Genomic DNA, 19,784 nt, shown 5'->3' with positions numbered 1-19,784 from the left:
TTGCCTAGAAGTAGGCTGAATCGCTGCAAGGGCTGAACAGCAGTATCGGGCAGGCTCGGGCAACGCGCGGCCCGTTCGGGTTATCGCTTCTCGGCCTTTTGGCTAAGATCAAGTGTAGTATCTGTTCTTATCAGTTTAATATCTGATACGTCCCCTATCTGGGGACCATATATTAAATGGATTTTTAGAACAGGGAGATGGAAATAGAGCTTGCTCTGTCCACTCCACGCATTGACCTGGTATTGCAGTATTTCCAGGACCGGTGCACCCTTTCCTTATGTGTTGACTAAAAGCAGATTCCAAAAGTGTTTTTTGTCTTTGCTATTGTTTCTGTCTTTCTGAAGGGATCTCCCCTTTTAATCCCATTATTTCAACACCTGTTGGACAATGCATGAGTGATAATGAGCTCATTGATTAAATGCAATTAATGAATAGATTGCCACCTCTTGTTGTGTGTCGTCTGTGTTTCTGTGTTTCCGGCATTTCACATTGGAACACCTCATTCACCTCCTTGTCTTCTCTCCGCCCTCCCTTTTAGGTAAGTTAAAGAGCTGCACCTGAGCCAGCCACTGATTGATTGATTGATTGATTGATTGATTGATTGATTGATTGATGCAGCACAACAGTCAAATAGTGGAGTGGAGTAGGGGAACAGCAAACAGCCAATAAAGCAGCCCGCCCGCTCGCCTGCCCGCCACAATGGACCTACCTGTGTACACTAGATGGATGTGATGGAATGTACTGTCGTCCCTACATTTCAAGAAGAAGTAAGAATTGCAGTTGCAACAAAGCCTTGCTTGCCTACAAAGAGAGCAGCAATTTGGATTTGTTACTATGTTACCTAGAAGAATAACAAACTGTGCAAGGATGGAGGTTGTAGGAGCAAGGAGAAGTTGTCTGTAAAGTTGGTGGATGCCTATTTTCCATTTTGCAGTCCCTTGTCTCCCTCTTGTGGCCTCCTGGAGGCAACTAGCTGTGCAAAAAAAAGACAGCCTGGCGGCCGGCTGTTGCAGTGTTGCCCTCTCAGGCAACACTGAGTGACTGACTGAGCCTCACCGTCTTATATAAAGTTCAGACGGAACTTTGCACGTGTCATAGTGGAGCCCTCAGGATTCCAGAGCCAGCTTTCTGACATCATAATGGGGCCTCAGAGATAAAAGCCTGGGCCCAGGCAGTGTTGGTCAGTGCTGCTCAGCAGGCAGCACTGGACTGGACTGGATTACAGCTGATACAAGGTGTGAAGGAAACAAGGGGTGGCTGTGGGCATGCACTTGCTGCCGCTGCCAGTGTTTATCTGCATGGCAGCAGGGCATTTGGGCGTTGCCAGGAAGGCGTTTTTATGTAGATTCCTCCTCTTTCAGCACTGCATTGTGGTGCAAGCAAAAGAAGCAAATCCTGTCTGGCTTCCTCTCCGGCCTTTATTCACCTCCCGTGTAGCTGTGAGTGTGTGAGCCTGCAGGGCCCCATGGAATTGCCTAGAAGTAGGCTGAATCGCTGCAAGGGCTGAACAGCAGTATCGGGCAGGCTCGGGCAACGCGCGGCCCGTTCGGGTTATCGCTTCTCGGCCTTTTGGCTAAGATCAAGTGTAGTATCTGTTCTTATCAGTTTAATATCTGATACGTCCCCTATCTGGGGACCATATATTAAATGGATTTTTAGAACAGGGAGATGGAAATAGAGCTTGCTCTGTCCACTCCACGCATTGACCTGGTATTGCAGTATTTCCAGGACCGGTGCACCCTTTCCTTATGTGTTGACTAAAAGCAGATTCCAAAAGTGTTTTTTGTCTTTGCTATTGTTTCTGTCTTTCTGAAGGGATCTCCCCTTTTAATCCCATTATTTCAACACCTGTTGGACAATGCATGAGTGATAATGAGCTCATTGATTAAATGCAATTAATGAATAGATTGCCACCTCTTGTTGTGTGTCGTCTGTGTTTCTGTGTTTCCGGCATTTCACATTGGAACACCTCATTCACCTTCCTTGTCTTCTCTCCGCCCTCCCTTTTAGGTAAGTTAAAGAGCTGCACCTGAGCCAGCCACTGATTGATTGATTGATTGATTGATTGATTGATTGATTGATTGATTGATTGATGCAGCACAACAGTCAAATAGTGGAGTGGAGTAGGGGAACAGCAAACAGCCAATAAAGCAGCCCGCCCGCTCGCCTGCCCGCCACAATGGACCTACCTGTGTACACTAGATGGATGTGATGGAATGTACTGTCGTCCCTACATTTCAAGAAGAAGTAAGAATTGCAGTTGCAACAAAGCCTTGCTTGCCTACAAAGAGAGCAGCAATTTGGATTTGTTACTATGTTACCTAGAAGAATAACAAACTGTGCAAGGATGGAGGTTGTAGGAGCAAGGAGAAGTTGTCTGTAAAGTTGGTGGATGCCTATTTTCCATTTTGCAGTCCCTTGTCTCCCTCTTGTGGCCTCCTGGAGGCAACTAGCTGTGCAAAAAAAAGACAGCCTGGCGGCCGGCTGTTGCAGTGTTGCCCTCTCAGGCAACACTGAGTGACTGACTGAGCCTCACCGTCTTATATAAAGTTCAGACGGAACTTTGCACGTGTCATAGTGGAGCCCTCAGGATTCCAGAGCCAGCTTTCTGACATCATAATGGGGCCTCAGAGATAAAAGCCTGGGCCCAGGCAGTGTTGGTCAGTGCTGCTCAGCAGGCAGCACTGGACTGGACTGGATTACAGCTGATACAAGGTGTGAAGGAACAAGGGGTGGCTGTGGGCATGCACTTGCTGCCGCTGCCAGTGTTTATCTGCATGGCAGCAGGGCATTTGGGCGTTGCCAGGAAGGCGTTTTTATGTAGATTCCTCCTCTTTCAGCACTGCATTGTGGTGCAAGCAAAAGAAGCAAATCCTGTCTGGCTTCCTCTCCGGCCTTTATTCACCTCCCGTGTAGCTGTGAGTGTGTGAGCCTGCAGGGCCCCATGGAATTGCCTAGAAGTAGGCTGAATCGCTGCAAGGGCTGAACAGCAGTATCGGGCAGGCTCGGGCAACGCGCGGCCCGTTCGGGTTATCGCTTCTCGGCCTTTTGGCTAAGATCAAGTGTAGTATCTGTTCTTATCAGTTTAATATCTGATACGTCCCCTATCTGGGGACCATATATTAAATGGATTTTTAGAACAGGGAGATGGAAATAGAGCTTGCTCTGTCCACTCCACGCATTGACCTGGTATTGCAGTATTTCCAGGACCGGTGCACCCTTTCCTTATGTGTTGACTAAAAGCAGATTCCAAAAGTGTTTTTTGTCTTTGCTATTGTTTCTGTCTTTCTGAAGGGATCTCCCCTTTTAATCCCATTATTTCAACACCTGTTGGACAATGCATGAGTGATAATGAGCTCATTGATTAAATGCAATTAATGAATAGATTGCCACCTCTTGTTGTGTGTCGTCTGTGTTTCTGTGTTTCCGGCATTTCACATTGGAACACCTCATTCACCTTCTTTGTCTTCTCTCCGCCCTCCCTTTTAGGTAAGTTAAAGAGCTGCACCTGAGCCAGCCACTGATTGATTGATTGATTGATTGATTGATTGATTGATTGATTGATTGATTGATTGATTGATTGATTGATGCAGCACAACAGTCAAATAGTGGAGTGGAGTAGGGGAACAGCAAACAGCCAATAAAGCAGCCCGCCCGCTCGCCTGCCCGCCACAATGGACCTACCTGTGTACACTAGATGGATGTGATGGAATGTACTGTCGTCCCTACATTTCAAGAAGAAGTAAGAATTGCAGTTGCAACAAAGCCTTGCTTGCCTACAAAGAGAGCAGCAATTTGGATTTGTTACTATGTTACCTAGAAGAATAACAAACTGTGCAAGGATGGAGGTTGTAGGAGCAAGGAGAAGTTGTCTGTAAAGTTGGTGGATGCCTATTTTCCATTTTGCAGTCCCTTGTCTCCCTCTTGTGGCCTCCTGGAGGCAACTAGCTGTGCAAAAAAAAGACAGCCTGGCGGCCGGCTGTTGCAGTGTTGCCCTCTCAGGCAACACTGAGTGACTGACTGAGCCTCACCGTCTTATATAAAGTTCAGACGGAACTTTGCACGTGTCATAGTGGAGCCCTCAGGATTCCAGAGCCAGCTTTCTGACATCATAATGGGGCCTCAGAGATAAAAGCCTGGGCCCAGGCAGTGTTGGTCAGTGCTGCTCAGCAGGCAGCACTGGACTGGACTGGATTACAGCTGATACAAGGTGTGAAGGAACAAGGGGTGGCTGTGGGCATGCACTTGCTGCCGCTGCCAGTGTTTATCTGCATGGCAGCAGGGCATTTGGGCGTTGCCAGGAAGGCGTTTTTATGTAGATTCCTCCTCTTTCAGCACTGCATTGTGGTGCAAGCAAAAGAAGCAAATCCTGTCTGGCTTCCTCTCCGGCCTTTATTCACCTCCCGTGTAGCTGTGAGTGTGTGAGCCTGCAGGGCCCCATGGAATTGCCTAGAAGTAGGCTGAATCGCTGCAAGGGCTGAACAGCAGTATCGGGCAGGCTCGGGCAACGCGCGGCCCGTTCGGGTTATCGCTTCTCGGCCTTTTGGCTAAGATCAAGTGTAGTATCTGTTCTTATCAGTTTAATATCTGATACGTCCCCTATCTGGGGACCATATATTAAATGGATTTTTAGAACAGGGAGATGGAAATAGAGCTTGCTCTGTCCACTCCACGCATTGACCTGGTATTGCAGTATTTCCAGGACCGGTGCACACCCTTTCCTTATGTGTTGACTAAAAGCAGATTCCAAAAGTGTTTTTTGTCTTTGCTATTGTTTCTGTCTTTCTGAAGGGATCTCCCCTTTTAATCCCATTATTTCAACACCTGTTGGACAATGCATGAGTGATAATGAGCTCATTGATTAAATGCAATTAATGAATAGATTGCCACCTCTTGTTGTGTGTCGTCTGTGTTTCTGTGTTTCCGGCATTTCACATTGGAACACCTCATTCACCTTCCTTGTCTTCTCTCCGCCCTCCCTTTTAGGTAAGTTAAAGAGCTGCACCTGAGCCAGCCACTGATTGATTGATTGATTGATTGATTGATTGATTGATTGATTGATTGATTGATTGATTGATTGATGCAGCACAACAGTCAAATAGTGGAGTGGAGTAGGGGAACAGCAAACAGCCAATAAAGCAGCCCGCCCGCTCGCCTGCCCGCCACAATGGACCTACCTGTGTACACTAGATGGATGTGATGGAATGTACTGTCGTCCCTACATTTCAAGAAGAAGTAAGAATTGCAGTTGCAACAAAGCCTTGATTGCCTACAAAGAGAGCAGCAATTTGGATTTGTTACTATGTTACCTAGAAGAATAACAAACTGTGCAAGGATGGAGGTTGTAGGAGCAAGGAGAAGTTGTCTGTAAAGTTGGTGGATGCCTATTTTCCATTTTGCAGTCCCTTGTCTCCCTCTTGTGGCCTCCTGGAGGCAACTAGCTGTGCAAAAAAAAGACAGCCTGGCGGCCGGCTGTTGCAGTGTTGCCCTCTCAGGCAACACTGAGTGACTGACTGAGCCTCACCGTCTTATATAAAGTTCAGACGGAACTTTGCACGTGTCATAGTGGAGCCCTCAGGATTCCAGAGCCAGCTTTCTGACATCATAATGGGGCCTCAGAGATAAAAGCCTGGGCCCAGGCAGTGTTGGTCAGTGCTGCTCAGCAGGCAGCACTGGACTGGACTGGATTACAGCTGATACAAGGTGTGAAGGAACAAGGGGTGGCTGTGGGCATGCACTTGCTGCCGCTGCCAGTGTTTATCTGCATGGCAGCAGGGCATTTGGGCGTTGCCAGGAAGGCGTTTTTATGTAGATTCCTCCTCTTTCAGCACTGCATTGTGGTGCAAGCAAAAGAAGCAAATCCTGTCTGGCTTCCTCTCCGGCCTTTATTCACCTCCCGTGTAGCTGTGAGTGTGTGAGCCTGCAGGGCCCCATGGAATTGCCTAGAAGTAGGCTGAATCGCTGCAAGGGCTGAACAGCAGTATCGGGCAGGCTCGGGCAACGCGCGGCCCGTTCGGGTTATCGCTTCTCGGCCTTTTGGCTAAGATCAAGTGTAGTATCTGTTCTTATCAGTTTAATATCTGATACGTCCCCTATCCGGGGACCATATATTAAATGGATTTTTAGAACAGGGAGATGGAAATAGAGCTTGCTCTGTCCACTCCACGCATTGACCTGGTATTGCAGTATTTCCAGGACCGGTGCACCCTTTCCTTATGTGTTGACTAAAAGCAGATTCCAAAAGTGTTTTTTGTCTTTGCTATTGTTTCTGTCTTTCTGAAGGGATCTCCCCTTTTAATCCCATTATTTCAACACCTGTTGGACAATGCATGAGTGATAATGAGCTCATTGATTAAATGCAATTAATGAATAGATTGCCACCTCTTGTTGTGTGTCGTCTGTGTTTCTGTGTTTCCGGCATTTCACATTGGAACACCTCATTCACCTTCCTTGTCTTCTCTCCGCCCTCCCTTTTAGGTAAGTTAAAGAGCTGCACCTGAGCCAGCCACTGATTGATTGATTGATTGATTGATTGATTGATTGATTGATTGATTGATTGATTGATTGATTGATGCAGCACAACAGTCAAATAGTGGAGTGGAGTAGGGGAACAGCAAACAGCCAATAAAGCAGCCCGCCCGCTCACCTGCCCGCCACAATGGACCTACCTGTGTACACTAGATGGATGTGATGGAATGTACTGTCGTCCCTACATTTCAAGAAGAAGTAAGAATTGCAGTTGCAACAAAGCCTTGCTTGCCTACAAAGAGAGCAGCAATTTGGATTTGTTACTATGTTACCTAGAAGAATAACAAACTGTGCAAGGATGGAGGTTGTAGGAGCAAGGAGAAGTTGTCTGTAAAGTTGGTGGATGCCTATTTTCCATTTTGCAGTCCCTTGTCTCCCTCTTGTGGCCTCCTGGAGGCAACTAGCTGTGCAAAAAAAAGACAGCCTGGCGGCCGGCTGTTGCAGTGTTGCCCTCTCAGGCAACACTGAGTGACTGACTGAGCCTCACCGTCTTATATAAAGTTCAGACGGAACTTTGCACGTGTCATAGTGGAGCCCTCAGGATTCCAGAGCCAGCTTTCTGACATCATAATGGGGCCTCAGAGATAAAAGCCTGGGCCCAGGCAGTGTTGGTCAGTGCTGCTCAGCAGGCAGCACTGGACTGGACTGGATTACAGCTGATACAAGGTGTGAAGGAACAAGGGGTGGCTGTGGGCATGCACTTGCTGCCGCTGCCAGTGTTTATCTGCATGGCAGCAGGGCATTTGGGCGTTGCCAGGAAGGCGTTTTTATGTAGATTCCTCCTCTTTCAGCACTGCATTGTGGTGCAAGCAAAAGAAGCAAATCCTGTCTGGCTTCCTCTCCGGCCTTTATTCACCTCCCGTGTAGCTGTGAGTGTGTGAGCCTGCAGGGCCCCATGGAATTGCCTAGAAGTAGGCTGAATCGCTGCAAGGGCTGAACAGCAGTATCGGGCAGGCTCGGGCAACGCGCGGCCCGTTCGGGTTATCGCTTCTCGGCCTTTTGGCTAAGATCAAGTGTAGTATCTGTTCTTATCAGTTTAATATCTGATACGTCCCCTATCCGGGGACCATATATTAAATGGATTTTTAGAACAGGGAGATGGAAATAGAGCTTGCTCTGTCCACTCCACGCATTGACCTGGTATTGCAGTATTTCCAGGACCGGTGCACCCTTTCCTTATGTGTTGACTAAAAGCAGATTCCAAAAGTGTTTTTTGTCTTTGCTATTGTTTCTGTCTTTCTGAAGGGATCTCCCCTTTTAATCCCATTATTTCAACACCTGTTGGACAATGCATGAGTGATAATGAGCTCATTGATTAAATGCAATTAATGAATAGATTGCCACCTCTTGTTGTGTGTCGTCTGTGTTTCTGTGTTTCCGGCATTTCACATTGGAACACCTCATTCACCTTCCTTGTCTTCTCTCCGCCCTCCCTTTTAGGTAAGTTAAAGAGCTGCACCTGAGCCAGCCACTGATTGATTGATTGATTGATTGATTGATTGATTGATTGATTGATTGATTGATGCAGCACAACAGTCAAATAGTGGAGTGGAGTAGGGGAACAGCAAACAGCCAATAAAGCAGCCCGCCCGCTCGCCTGCCCGCCACAATGGACCTACCTGTGTACACTAGATGGATGTGATGGAATGTACTGTCGTCCCTACATTTCAAGAAGAAGTAAGAATTGCAGTTGCAACAAAGCCTTGCTTGCCTACAAAGAGAGCAGCAATTTGGATTTGTTACTATGTTACCTAGAAGAATAACAAACTGTGCAAGGATGGAGGTTGTAGGAGCAAGGAGAAGTTGTCTGTAAAGTTGGTGGATGCCTATTTTCCATTTTGCAGTCCCTTGTCTCCCTCTTGTGGCCTCCTGGAGGCAACTAGCTGTGCAAAAAAAAGACAGCCTGGCGGCCGGCTGTTGCAGTGTTGCCCTCTCAGGCAACACTGAGTGACTGACTGAGCCTCACCGTCTTATATAAAGTTCAGACGGAACTTTGCACGTGTCATAGTGGAGCCCTCAGGATTCCAGAGCCAGCTTTCTGACATCATAATGGGGCCTCAGAGATAAAAGCCTGGGCCCAGGCAGTGTTGGTCAGTGCTGCTCAGCAGGCAGCACTGGACTGGACTGGATTACAGCTGATACAAGGTGTGAAGGAACAAGGGGTGGCTGTGGGCATGCACTTGCTGCCGCTGCCAGTGTTTATCTGCATGGCAGCAGGGCATTTGGGCGTTGCCAGGAAGGCGTTTTTATGTAGATTCCTCCTCTTTCAGCACTGCATTGTGGTGCAAGCAAAAGAAGCAAATCCTGTCTGGCTTCCTCTCCGGCCTTTATTCACCTCCCGTGTAGCTGTGAGTGTGTGAGCCTGCAGGGCCCCATGGAATTGCCTAGAAGTAGGCTGAATCGCTGCAAGGGCTGAACAGCAGTATCGGGCAGGCTCGGGCAACGCGCGGCCCGTTCGGGTTATCGCTTCTCGGCCTTTTGGCTAAGATCAAGTGTAGTATCTGTTCTTATCAGTTTAATATCTGATACGTCCCCTATCTGGGGACCATATATTAAATGGATTTTTAGAACAGGGAGATGGAAATAGAGCTTGCTCTGTCCACTCCACGCATTGACCTGGTATTGCAGTATTTCCAGGACCGGTGCACCCTTTCCTTATGTGTTGACTAAAAGCAGATTCCAAAAGTGTTTTTTGTCTTTGCTATTGTTTCTGTCTTTCTGAAGGGATCTCCCCTTTTAATCCCATTATTTCAACACCTGTTGGACAATGCATGAGTGATAATGAGCTCATTGATTAAATGCAATTAATGAATAGATTGCCACCTCTTGTTGTGTGTCGTCTGTGTTTCTGTGTTTCCGGCATTTCACATTGGAACACCTCATTCACCTTCCTTGTCTTCTCTCCGCCCTCCCTTTTAGGTAAGTTAAAGAGCTGCACCTGAGCCAGCCACTGATTGATTGATTGATTGATTGATTGATTGATTGATTGATTGATTGATTGATGCAGCACAACAGTCAAATAGTGGAGTGGAGTAGGGGAACAGCAAACAGCCAATAAAGCAGCCCGCCCGCTCGCCTGCCCGCCACAATGGACCTACCTGTGTACACTAGATGGATGTGATGGAATGTACTGTCGTCCCTACATTTCAAGAAGAAGTAAGAATTGCAGTTGCAACAAAGCCTTGCTTGCCTACAAAGAGAGCAGCAATTTGATTTGTTACTATGTTACCTAGAAGAATAACAAACTGTGCAAGGATGGAGGTTGTAGGAGCAAGGAGAAGTTGTCTGTAAAGTTGGTGGATGCCTATTTTCCATTTTGCAGTCCCTTGTCTCCCTCTTGTGGCCTCCTGGAGGCAACTAGCTGTGCAAAAAAAAGACAGCCTGGCGGCCGGCTGTTGCAGTGTTGCCCTCTCAGGCAACACTGAGTGACTGACTGAGCCTCACCGTCTTATATAAAGTTCAGACGGAACTTTGCACGTGTCATAGTGGAGCCCTCAGGATTCCAGAGCCAGCTTTCTGACATCATAATGGGGCCTCAGAGATAAAAGCCTGGGCCCAGGCAGTGTTGGTCAGTGCTGCTCAGCAGGCAGCACTGGACTGGACTGGATTACAGCTGATACAAGGTGTGAAGGAACAAGGGGTGGCTGTGGGCATGCACTTGCTGCCGCTGCCAGTGTTTATCTGCATGGCAGCAGGGCATTTGGGCGTTGCCAGGAAGGCGTTTTTATGTAGATTCCTCCTCTTTCAGCACTGCATTGTGGTGCAAGCAAAAGAAGCAAATCCTGTCTGGCTTCCTCTCCGGCCTTTATTCACCTCCCGTGTAGCTGTGAGTGTGTGAGCCTGCAGGGCCCCATGGAATTGCCTAGAAGTAGGCTGAATCGCTGCAAGGGCTGAACAGCAGTATCGGGCAGGCTCGGGCAACGCGCGGCCCGTTCGGGTTATCGCTTCTCGGCCTTTTGGCTAAGATCAAGTGTAGTATCTGTTCTATCAGTTTAATATCTGATACGTCCCCTATCTGGGGACCATATATTAAATGGATTTTTAGAACAGGGAGATGGAAATAGAGCTTGCTCTGTCCACTCCACGCATTGACCTGGTATTGCAGTATTTCCAGGACCGGTGCACCCTTTCCTTATGTGTTGACTAAAAGCAGATTCCAAAAGTGTTTTTTGTCTTTGCTATTGTTTCTGTCTTTCTGAAGGGATCTCCCCTTTTAATCCCATTATTTCAACACCTGTTGGACAATGCATGAGTGATAATGAGCTCATTGATTAAATGCAATTAATGAATAGATTGCCACCTCTTGTTGTGTGTCGTCTGTGTTTCTGTGTTTCCGGCATTTCACATTGGAACACCTCATTCACCTTCCTTGTCTTCTCTCCGCCCTCCCTTTTAGGTAAGTTAAAGAGCTGCACCTGAGCCAGCCACTGATTGATTGATTGATTGATTGATTGATTGATTGATTGATTGATTGATTGATTGATTGATGCAGCACAACAGTCAAATAGTGGAGTGGAGTAGGGGAACAGCAAACAGCCAATAAAGCAGCCCGCCCGCTCGCCTGCCCGCCACAATGGACCTACCTGTGTACACTAGATGGATGTGATGGAATGTACTGTCGTCCCTACATTTTCAAGAAGAAGTAAGAATTGCAGTTGCAACAAAGCCTTGCTTGCCTACAAAGAGAGCAGCAATTTGGATTTGTTACTATGTTACCTAGAAGAATAACAAACTGTGCAAGGATGGAGGTTGTAGGAGCAAGGAGAAGTTGTCTGTAAAGTTGGTGGATGCCTATTTTCCATTTTGCAGTCCCTTGTCTCCCTCTTGTGGCCTCCTGGAGGCAACTAGCTGTGCAAAAAAAAGACAGCCTGGCGGCCGGCTGTTGCAGTGTTGCCCTCTCAGGCAACACTGAGTGACTGACTGAGCCTCACCGTCTTATATAAAGTTCAGACGGAACTTTGCACGTGTCATAGTGGAGCCCTCAGGATTCCAGAGCCAGCTTTCTGACATCATAATGGGGCCTCAGAGATAAAAGCCTGGGCCCAGGCAGTGTTGGTCAGTGCTGCTCAGCAGGCAGCACTGGACTGGACTGGATTACAGCTGATACAAGGTGTGAAGGAACAAGGGGTGGCTGTGGGCATGCACTTGCTGCCGCTGCCAGTGTTTATCTGCATGGCAGCAGGGCATTTGGGCGTTGCCAGGAATGCGTTTTATGTAGATTCCTCCTCTTTCAGCACTGCATTGTGGTGCAAGCAAAAGAAGCAAATCCTGTCTGGCTTCCTCTCCGGCCTTTATTCACCTCCCGTGTAGCTGTGAGTGTGTGAGCCTGCAGGGCCCCATGGAATTGCCTAGAAGTAGGCTGAATCGCTGCAAGGGCTGAACAGCAGTATCGGGCAGGCTCGGGCAACGCGCGGCCCGTTCGGGTTATCGCTTCTCGGCCTTTTGGCTAAGATCAAGTGTAGTATCTGTTCTTATCAGTTTAATATCTGATACGTCCCTATCTGGGACCATATATTAAATGGATTTTTAGAACAGGGAGATGGAAATAGAGCTTGCTCTGTCCACTCCACGCATTGACCTGGTATTGCAGTATTTCCAGGACCGGAGCACCCTTTCCTTATGTGTTGACTAAAAGCAGATTCCAAAAGTGTTTTTTGTCTTTGCTATTGTTTCTGTCTTTCTGAAGGGATCTCCCCTTTTAATCCCATTATTTCAACACCTGTTGGACAATGCATGAGTGATAATGAGCTCATTGATTAAATGCAATTAATGAATAGATTGCCACCTCTTGTTGTGTGTCGTCTGTGTTTCTGTGTTTCCGGCATTTCACATTGGAACACCTCATTCACCTTCCTTGTCTTCTCTCCGCCCTCCCTTTTAGGTAAGTTAAAGAGCTGCACCTGAGCCAGCCACTGATTGATTGATTGATTGATTGATTGATTGATTGATTGATTGATTGATGCAGCACAACAGTCAAATAGTGGAGTGGAGTAGGGGAACAGCAAACAGCCAATAAAGCAGCCCGCCCGCTCGCCTGCCCGCCACAATGGACCTACCTGTGTACACTAGATGGATGTGATGGAATGTACTGTCGTCCCTACATTTCAAGAAGAAGTAAGAATTGCAGTTGCAACAAAGCCTTGCTTGCCTACAAAGAGAGCAGCAATTGGATTTGTTACTATGTTACCTAGAAGAATAACAAACTGTGCAAGGATGGAGGTTGTAGGAGCAAGGAGAAGTTGTCTGTAAAGTTGGTGGATGCCTATTTTCCATTTTGCAGTCCCTTGTCTCCCTCTTGTGGCCTCCTGGAGGCAACTAGCTGTGCAAAAAAAAGACAGCCTGGCGGCCGGCTGTTGCAGTGTTGCCCTCTCAGGCAACACTGAGTGACTGACTGAGCCTCACCGTCTTATATAAAGTTCAGACGGAACTTTGCACGTGTCATAGTGGAGCCCTCAGGATTCCAGAGCCAGCTTTCTGACATCATAATGGGGCCTCAGAGATAAAAGCCTGGGCCCAGGCAGTGGTTGGTCAGTGCTGCTCAGCAGGCAGCACTGGACTGGACTGGATTACAGCTGATACAAGGTGTGAAGGAACAAGGGGTGGCTGTGGGCATGCACTTGCTGCCGCTGCCAGTGTTTATCTGCATGGCAGCAGGGCATTTGGGCGTTGCCAGGAAGGCGTTTTTATGTAGATTCCTCCTCTTTCAGCACTGCATTGTGGTGCAAGCAAAAGAAGCAAATCCTGTCTGGCTTCCTCTCCGGCCTTTATTCACCTCCCGTGTAGCTGTGAGTGTGTGAGCCTGCAGGGCCCCATGGAATTGCCTAGAAGTAGGCTGAATCGCTGCAAGGGCTGAACAGCAGTATCGGGCAGGCTCGGGCAACGCGCGGCCCGTTCGGGTTATCGCTTCTCGGCCTTTTGGCTAAGATCAAGTGTAGTATCTGTTCTTATCAGTTTAATATCTGATACGTCCCCTATCTGGGGACCATATATTAAATGGATTTTTAGAACAGGGAGATGGAAATAGAGCTTGCTCTGTCCACTCCACGCATTGACCTGGTATTGCAGTATTTCCAGGACCGGAGCACCCTTTCCTTATGTGTTGACTAAAAGCAGATTCCAAAAGTGTTTTTGTCTTTGCTATTGTTTCTGTCTTTCTGAAGGGATCTCCCCTTTTATCCCATTATTTCAACACCTGTTGGACAATGCATGAGTGATATGAGCTCATTGATTAAATGCAATTAATGAATAGATTGCCACCTCTTGTTGTGTGTCGTCTGTGTTTCTGTGTTTCCGGCATTTCACATTGGAACACCTCATCACCTTCCTTGTCTTCTCTCCGCCCTCCCTTTTAGGTAAGTTAAAGAGCTGCACCTGAGCCAGCCACTGATTGATTGATTGATTGATTGATTGATTGATTGATTGATTGATTGATTGATTGATGCAGCACAACAGTCAATAGTGGAGTGGAGTAGGGGAACAGCAAACAGCCAATAAAGCAGCCCGCCCGCTCGCCTGCCCGCCACAATGGACCCTACCTGTGTACACTAGATGGATGTGATGGAATGTACTGTCGTTCCCTTACATTTCAAGAAGAAGTAAGAATTGCAGTTGCAACAAAGCCTTGCTTGCCTACAAAGAGAGCAGCAATTTGGATTTGTTACTATGTTACCTAGAAGAATAACAAACTGTGCAAGGATGGAGGTTGTAGGAGCAAGGAGAAGTTGTCTGTAAAGTTGGTGGATGCCTATTTTCCATTTTGCAGTCCCCTTGTCTCCCTCTTGTGGCCTCCTGGAGGCAAACTAGCTGTGCAAAAAAAAGACAGCCTGGCGGCCGGGCTGTTGCAGTGTTGCCCTCTCAGGCAACACTGAGTGACTGACTGAGCCTCACCGTCTTATATAAAGTTCAGACGGAACTTTGCACGTGTCATAGTGGAGCCCTCAGGATTCCAGAGCCAGCTTCTGACATCATAATGGGGCCTCAGAGATAAAAGCCTGGGCCCAGGCAGTGTTGGTCAGTGCTGCTCAGCAGGCAGCACTGGACTGGACTGGATTACAGCTGATACAAGGTGTGAAGGAACAAGGGGTGGCTGTGGGCATGCACTTGCTGCCGCTGCCAGTGTTTATCTGCATGGCAGCAGGGCATTTGGGCGTTGCCAGGAAGGCGTTTTTATGTAGATTCCTCCTCTTTCAGCACTGCATTGTGGTGCAAGCAAAAGAAGCAAATCCTGTCTGGCTTCCTCTCCGGCCTTTATTCACCTCCCGTGTAGCTGTGAGTGTGTGAGCCTGCAGGGCCCCATGGAATTGCCTAGAAGTAGGCTGAATCGCTGCAAGGGCTGAACAGCAGTATCGGGCAGGCTCGGGCAACGCGCGGCCCGTTCGGGGTATCGCTTCTCGGCCTTTTGGCTAAGATCAAGTGTAGTATCTGTTCTTATCAGTTTAATATCTGATACGTCCCCTATCTGGGGACCATATATTAAATGGATTTTTAGAACAGGGAGATGGAAATAGAGCTTGCTCTGTCCACTCCACGCATTGACCTGGTATTGCAGTATTTCCAGGACCGGTGCACCCTTTCCTTATGTGTTGACTAAAAGCAGATTCCAAAAGTGTTTTTTGTCTTTGCTATTGTTTCTGTCTTTCTGAAGGGATCTCCCCTTTTAATCCCATTATTTCACACCTGTTGGACAATGCATGAGTGATAATGAGCTCATTGATTAAATGCAATTAATGAATAGATTGCCACCTCTTGTTGTGTGTCGTCTGTGTTTCTGTGTTTCTGGCATTTCACATTGGAACACCTCATTCACCTTCCTTGTCTTCTCTCCGCCCTCCCTTTTAGGTAAGTTAAAGAGCTGCACCTGAGCCAGCCACTGATTGATTGATTGATTGATTGATTGATTGATTGATTGATTGATTGATTGATTGATTGATTGATGCAGCACAACAGTCAAATAGTGGAGTGGAGTAGGGGAACAGCAAACAGCCAATAAAGCAGCCCGCCCGCTCGCCTGCCCGCCACAATGGACCTACCTGTGTACACTAGATGGATGTGATGGAATGTACTGTCGTCCCTACATTTCAAGAAGAAGTAAGAATTGCAGTTGCAACAAAGCCTTGCTTGCCTACAAAGAGAGCAGCAATTTGGATTTGTTACTATGTTACCTAGAAGAATAACAAACTGTGCAAGGATGGAGGTTGTAGGAGCAAGGAGAAGTTGTCTGTAAAGTTGGTGGATGCCTATTTTCCATTTTGCAGTCCCTTGTCTCCCTCTTGTGGCCTCCTGGAGGCAACTAGCTGTGCAAAAAAAAGACAGCCTGGCGGCCGGCTGTTGCAGTGTTGCCCTCTCAGGCAACACTGAGTGACTGACTGAGCCTCACCGTCTTATATAAAGTTCAGACGGAACTTTGCACGTGTCATAGTGGAGCCCTCAGGATTCCAGAGCCAGCTTTCTGACATCATAATGGGGCCTCAGAGATAAAAGCCTGGGCCCAGGCAGTGTTGGTCAGTGCTGCTCAGCAGGCAGCACTGGACTGGACTGGATTACAGCTGATACAAGGTGTGAAGGAACAAGGGGTGGCTGTGGGCATGCACTTGCTGCCGCTGCCAGTGTTTATCTGCATGGCAGCAGGGCATTTGGGCGTTGCCAGGAAGGCGTTTTTATGTAGATTCCTCCTCTTTCAGCACTGCATTGTGGTGCAAGCAAAAGAAGCAAATCCTGTCTGGCTTCCTCTCCGGCCTTTATTCACCTCCCGTGTAGCTGTGAGTGTGTGAGCCTGCAGGGCCCCATGGAATTGCCTAGAAGTAGGCTGAATCGCTGCAAGGGCTGAACAGCAGTATCGGGCAGGCTCGGGCAACGCGCGGCCCGTTCGGGTTATCGCTTCTCGGCCTTTTGGCTAAGATCAAGTGTAGTATCTGTTCTTATCAGTTTAATATCTGATACGTCCCCTATCTGGGGACCATATATTAAATGGATTTTTAGAACAGGGAGATGGAAATAGAGCTTGCTCTGTCCACTCCACGCATTGACCTGGTATTGCAGTATTTCCAGGACCGGTGCACCCTTTCCTTATGTGTTGACTAAAAGCAGATTCCAAAAGTGTTTTTTGTCTTTGCTATTGTTTCTGTCTTTCTGAAGGGATCTCCCCTTTTAATCCCATTATTTCAACACCTGTTGGACAATGCATGAGTGATAATGAGCTCATTGATTAAATGCAATTAATGAATAGATTGCCACCTCTTGTTGTGTGTCGTCTGTGTTTCTGTGTTTCCGGCATTTCACATTGGAACACCTCATTCACCTTCCTTGTCTTCTCTCCGCCCTCCCTTTTAGGTAAGTTAAAGAGCTGCACCTGAGCCAGCCACTGATTGATTGATTGATTGATTGATTGATTGATTGATTGATTGATTGATTGATGCAGCACAACAGTCAAATAGTGGAGTGGAGTAGGGGAACAGCAAACAGCCAATAAAGCAGCCCGCCCGCTCGCCTGCCCGCCACAATGGACCTACCTGTGTACACTAGATGGATGTGATGGAATGTACTGTCGTCCCTACATTTCAAGAAGAAGTAAGAATTGCAGTTGCAACAAAGCCTTGCTTGCCTACAAAGAGAGCAGCAATTTGGATTTGTTACTATGTTACCTAGAAGAATAACAAACTGTGCAAGGATGGAGGTTGTAGGAGCAAGGAGAAGTTGTCTGTAAAGTTGGTGGATGCCTATTTTCCATTTTGCAGTCCCTTGTCTCCCTCTTGTGGCCTCCTGGAGGCAACTAGCTGTGCAAAAAAAAGACAGCCTGGCGGCCGGCTGTTGCAGTGTTGCCCTCTCAGGCAACACTGAGTGACTGACTGAGCCTCACCGTCTTATATAAAGTTCAGACGGAACTTTGCACGTGTCATAGTGGAGCCCTCAGGATTCCAGAGCCAGCTTTCTGACATCATAATGGGGCCTCAGAGATAAAAGCCTGGGCCCAGGCAGTGTTGGTCAGTGCTGCTCAGCAGGCAGCACTGGACTGGACTGGATTACAGCTGATACAAGGTGTGAAGGAACAAGGGGTGGCTGTGGGCATGCACTTGCTGCCGCTGCCAGTGTTTATCTGCATGGCAGCAGGGCATTTGGGCGTTGCCAGGAAGGCGTTTTTATGTAGATTCCTCCTCTTTCAGCACTGCATTGTGGTGCAAGCAAAAGAAGCAAATCCTGTCTGGCTTCCTCTCCGGCCTTTATTCACCTCCCGTGTAGCTGTGAGTGTGTGAGCCTGCAGGGCCCCATGGAATTGCCTAGAAGTAGGCTGAATCGCTGCAAGGGCTGAACAGCAGTATCGGGCAGGCTCGGGCAACGCGCGGCCCGTTCGGGTTATCGCTTCTCGGCCTTTTGGCTAAGATCAAGTGTAGTATCTGTTCTTATCAGTTTAATATCTGATACGTCCCCTATCTGGGGACCATATATTAAATGGATTTTTAGAACAGGGAGATGGAAATAGAGCTTGCTCTGTCCACTCCACGCATTGACCTGGTATTGCAGTATTTCCAGGACCGGTGCACCCTTTCCTTATGTGTTGACTAAAAGCAGATTCCAAAAGTGTTTTTTGTCTTTGCTATTGTTTCTGTCTTTCTGAAGGGATCTCCCCTTTAATCCCATTATTTCAACACCTGTTGGACAATGCATGAGTGATAATGAGCTCATTGATTAAATGCAATTAATGAATAGATTGCCACCTCTTGTTGTGTGTCGTCTGTGTTTCTGTGTTTCCGGCATTTCACATTGGAACACCTCATTCACCTTCCTTGTCTTCTCTCCGCCCTCCCTTTTAGGTAAGTTAAAGAGCTGCACCTGAGCCAGCCACTGATTGATTGATTGATTGATTGATTGATTGATTGATTGATTGATTGATTGATGCAGCACAACAGTCAAATAGTGGAGTGGAGTAGGGGAACAGCAAACAGCCAATAAAGCAGCCCGCCCGCTCGCCTGCCCGCCACAATGGACCTACCTGTGTACACTAGATGGATGTGATGGAATGTACTGTCGTCCCTACATTTCAAGAAGAAGTAAGAATTGCAGTTGCAACAAAGCCTTGCTTGCCTACAAAGAGAGCAGCAATTTGGATTTGTTACTATGTTACCTAGAAGAATAACAAACTGTGCAAGGGATGGAGGTTGTAGGAGCAAGGAGAAGTTGTCTGTAAAGTTGGTGGATGCCTATTTTCCATTTTGCAGTCCCTTGTCTCCCTCTTGTGGCCTCCTGGAGGCAACTAGCTGTGCAAAAAAAAGACAGCCTGGCGGCCGGCTGTTGCAGTGTTGCCCTCTCAGGCAACACTGAGTGACTGACTGAGCCTCACCGTCTTATATAAAGTTCAGACGGAACTTTGCACGTGTCATAGTGGAGCCCTCAGGATTCCAGAGCCAGCTTTCTGACATCATAATGGGGCCTCAGAGATAAAAGCCTGGGCCCAGGCAGTGTTGGTCAGTGCTGCTCAGCAGGCAGCACTGGACTGGACTGGATTACAGCTGATACAAGGTGTGAAGGAACAAGGGGTGGCTGTGGGCATGCACTTGCTGCCGCTGCCAGTGTTTATCTGCATGGCAGCAGGGCATTTGGGCGTTGCCAGGAAGGCGTTTTTATGTAGATTCCTCCTCTTTCAGCACTGCATTGTGGTGCAAGCAAAAGAAGCAAATCCTGTCTGGCTTCCTCTCCGGCCTTTATTCACCTCCCGTGTAGCTGTGAGTGTGTGAGCCTGCAGGGCCCCATGGAATTGCCTAGAAGTAGGCTGAATCGCTGCAAGGGCTGAACAGCAGTATCGGGCAGGCTCGGGCAACGCGCGGCCCGTTCGGGTTATCGCTTCTCGGCCTTTTGGCTAAGATCAAGTGTAGTATCTGTTCTTATCAGTTTAATATCTGATACGTCCCCATCTGGGGACCATATATTAAATGGATTTTTAGAACAGGGAGATGGAAATAGAGCTTGCTCTGTCCACTCCACGCATTGACCTGGTATTGCAGTATTTCCAGGACCGGTGCACCCTTTCCTTATGTGTTGACTAAAGCAGATTCCAAAAGTGTTTTTTGTCTTTGCTATTGTTTCTGTCTTTCTGAAGGGATCTCCCCTTTAATCCCATTATTTCAACACCTGTTGGACAATGCATGAGTGATAATGAGCTCATTGATTAAATGCAATTAATGAATAGATTGCCACCTCTTGTTGTGTGTCGTCTGTGTTTCTGTGTTTCCGGCATTTCACATTGGAACACCTCATTCACCTTC

At 47.7% G+C, this 19,784-nt stretch overlaps 14 non-coding genes across 14 annotated transcripts; all 14 read left to right on the top strand.

The window, feature by feature from the left end:
* Positions 1-82: 82 nt before the first annotated feature.
* LOC142724785 (U2 spliceosomal RNA) lies at positions 83-273 on the top strand. The gene has a single exon (XR_012876265.1). It is a non-coding gene; the product is annotated as a U2 spliceosomal RNA (small nuclear RNA).
* Positions 274-1,553: 1,280 nt separating this feature from the next.
* On the top strand, positions 1,554-1,744 carry LOC142724784 (U2 spliceosomal RNA). The gene has a single exon (XR_012876264.1). It is a non-coding gene; the product is annotated as a U2 spliceosomal RNA (small nuclear RNA).
* Positions 1,745-3,032: 1,288 nt separating this feature from the next.
* On the top strand, positions 3,033-3,223 carry LOC142724783 (U2 spliceosomal RNA). The gene has a single exon (XR_012876263.1). It is a non-coding gene; the product is annotated as a U2 spliceosomal RNA (small nuclear RNA).
* A 1,304-nt stretch (positions 3,224-4,527) lies between these two features.
* LOC142724761 (U2 spliceosomal RNA) lies at positions 4,528-4,718 on the top strand. The gene has a single exon (XR_012876243.1). It is a non-coding gene; the product is annotated as a U2 spliceosomal RNA (small nuclear RNA).
* Positions 4,719-6,020: 1,302 nt separating this feature from the next.
* Positions 6,021-6,211, top strand: LOC142724757 (U2 spliceosomal RNA). Its single transcript, XR_012876239.1, has one exon. It is a non-coding gene; the product is annotated as a U2 spliceosomal RNA (small nuclear RNA).
* A 1,300-nt stretch (positions 6,212-7,511) lies between these two features.
* Positions 7,512-7,702, top strand: LOC142724756 (U2 spliceosomal RNA). The gene has a single exon (XR_012876238.1). It is a non-coding gene; the product is annotated as a U2 spliceosomal RNA (small nuclear RNA).
* A 1,288-nt stretch (positions 7,703-8,990) lies between these two features.
* On the top strand, positions 8,991-9,181 carry LOC142724782 (U2 spliceosomal RNA). The gene has a single exon (XR_012876262.1). It is a non-coding gene; the product is annotated as a U2 spliceosomal RNA (small nuclear RNA).
* A 1,287-nt stretch (positions 9,182-10,468) lies between these two features.
* On the top strand, positions 10,469-10,658 carry LOC142724771 (U2 spliceosomal RNA). Its single transcript, XR_012876252.1, has one exon. It is a non-coding gene; the product is annotated as a U2 spliceosomal RNA (small nuclear RNA).
* Positions 10,659-11,954: 1,296 nt separating this feature from the next.
* LOC142724772 (U2 spliceosomal RNA) lies at positions 11,955-12,143 on the top strand. Its single transcript, XR_012876253.1, has one exon. It is a non-coding gene; the product is annotated as a U2 spliceosomal RNA (small nuclear RNA).
* Positions 12,144-13,427: 1,284 nt separating this feature from the next.
* Positions 13,428-13,618, top strand: LOC142724767 (U2 spliceosomal RNA). Its single transcript, XR_012876248.1, has one exon. It is a non-coding gene; the product is annotated as a U2 spliceosomal RNA (small nuclear RNA).
* A 1,292-nt stretch (positions 13,619-14,910) lies between these two features.
* Positions 14,911-15,101, top strand: LOC142724781 (U2 spliceosomal RNA). Its single transcript, XR_012876261.1, has one exon. It is a non-coding gene; the product is annotated as a U2 spliceosomal RNA (small nuclear RNA).
* Positions 15,102-16,400: 1,299 nt separating this feature from the next.
* LOC142724774 (U2 spliceosomal RNA) lies at positions 16,401-16,591 on the top strand. The gene has a single exon (XR_012876255.1). It is a non-coding gene; the product is annotated as a U2 spliceosomal RNA (small nuclear RNA).
* A 1,288-nt stretch (positions 16,592-17,879) lies between these two features.
* On the top strand, positions 17,880-18,070 carry LOC142724762 (U2 spliceosomal RNA). Its single transcript, XR_012876244.1, has one exon. It is a non-coding gene; the product is annotated as a U2 spliceosomal RNA (small nuclear RNA).
* Positions 18,071-19,358: 1,288 nt separating this feature from the next.
* Positions 19,359-19,548, top strand: LOC142724763 (U2 spliceosomal RNA). Its single transcript, XR_012876245.1, has one exon. It is a non-coding gene; the product is annotated as a U2 spliceosomal RNA (small nuclear RNA).
* Positions 19,549-19,784: the final 236 nt, after the last annotated feature.

The sequence above is a fragment of the Rhinoderma darwinii genome, unplaced genomic scaffold (assembly GCF_050947455.1).
Source record: "Rhinoderma darwinii isolate aRhiDar2 unplaced genomic scaffold, aRhiDar2.hap1 Scaffold_588, whole genome shotgun sequence".
NCBI lineage: Eukaryota > Metazoa > Chordata > Amphibia > Anura > Rhinodermatidae > Rhinoderma > Rhinoderma darwinii.
Note: the sequence above shows the minus strand (reverse complement) of the source record. Positions and strands in the feature narration are given on the sequence as shown.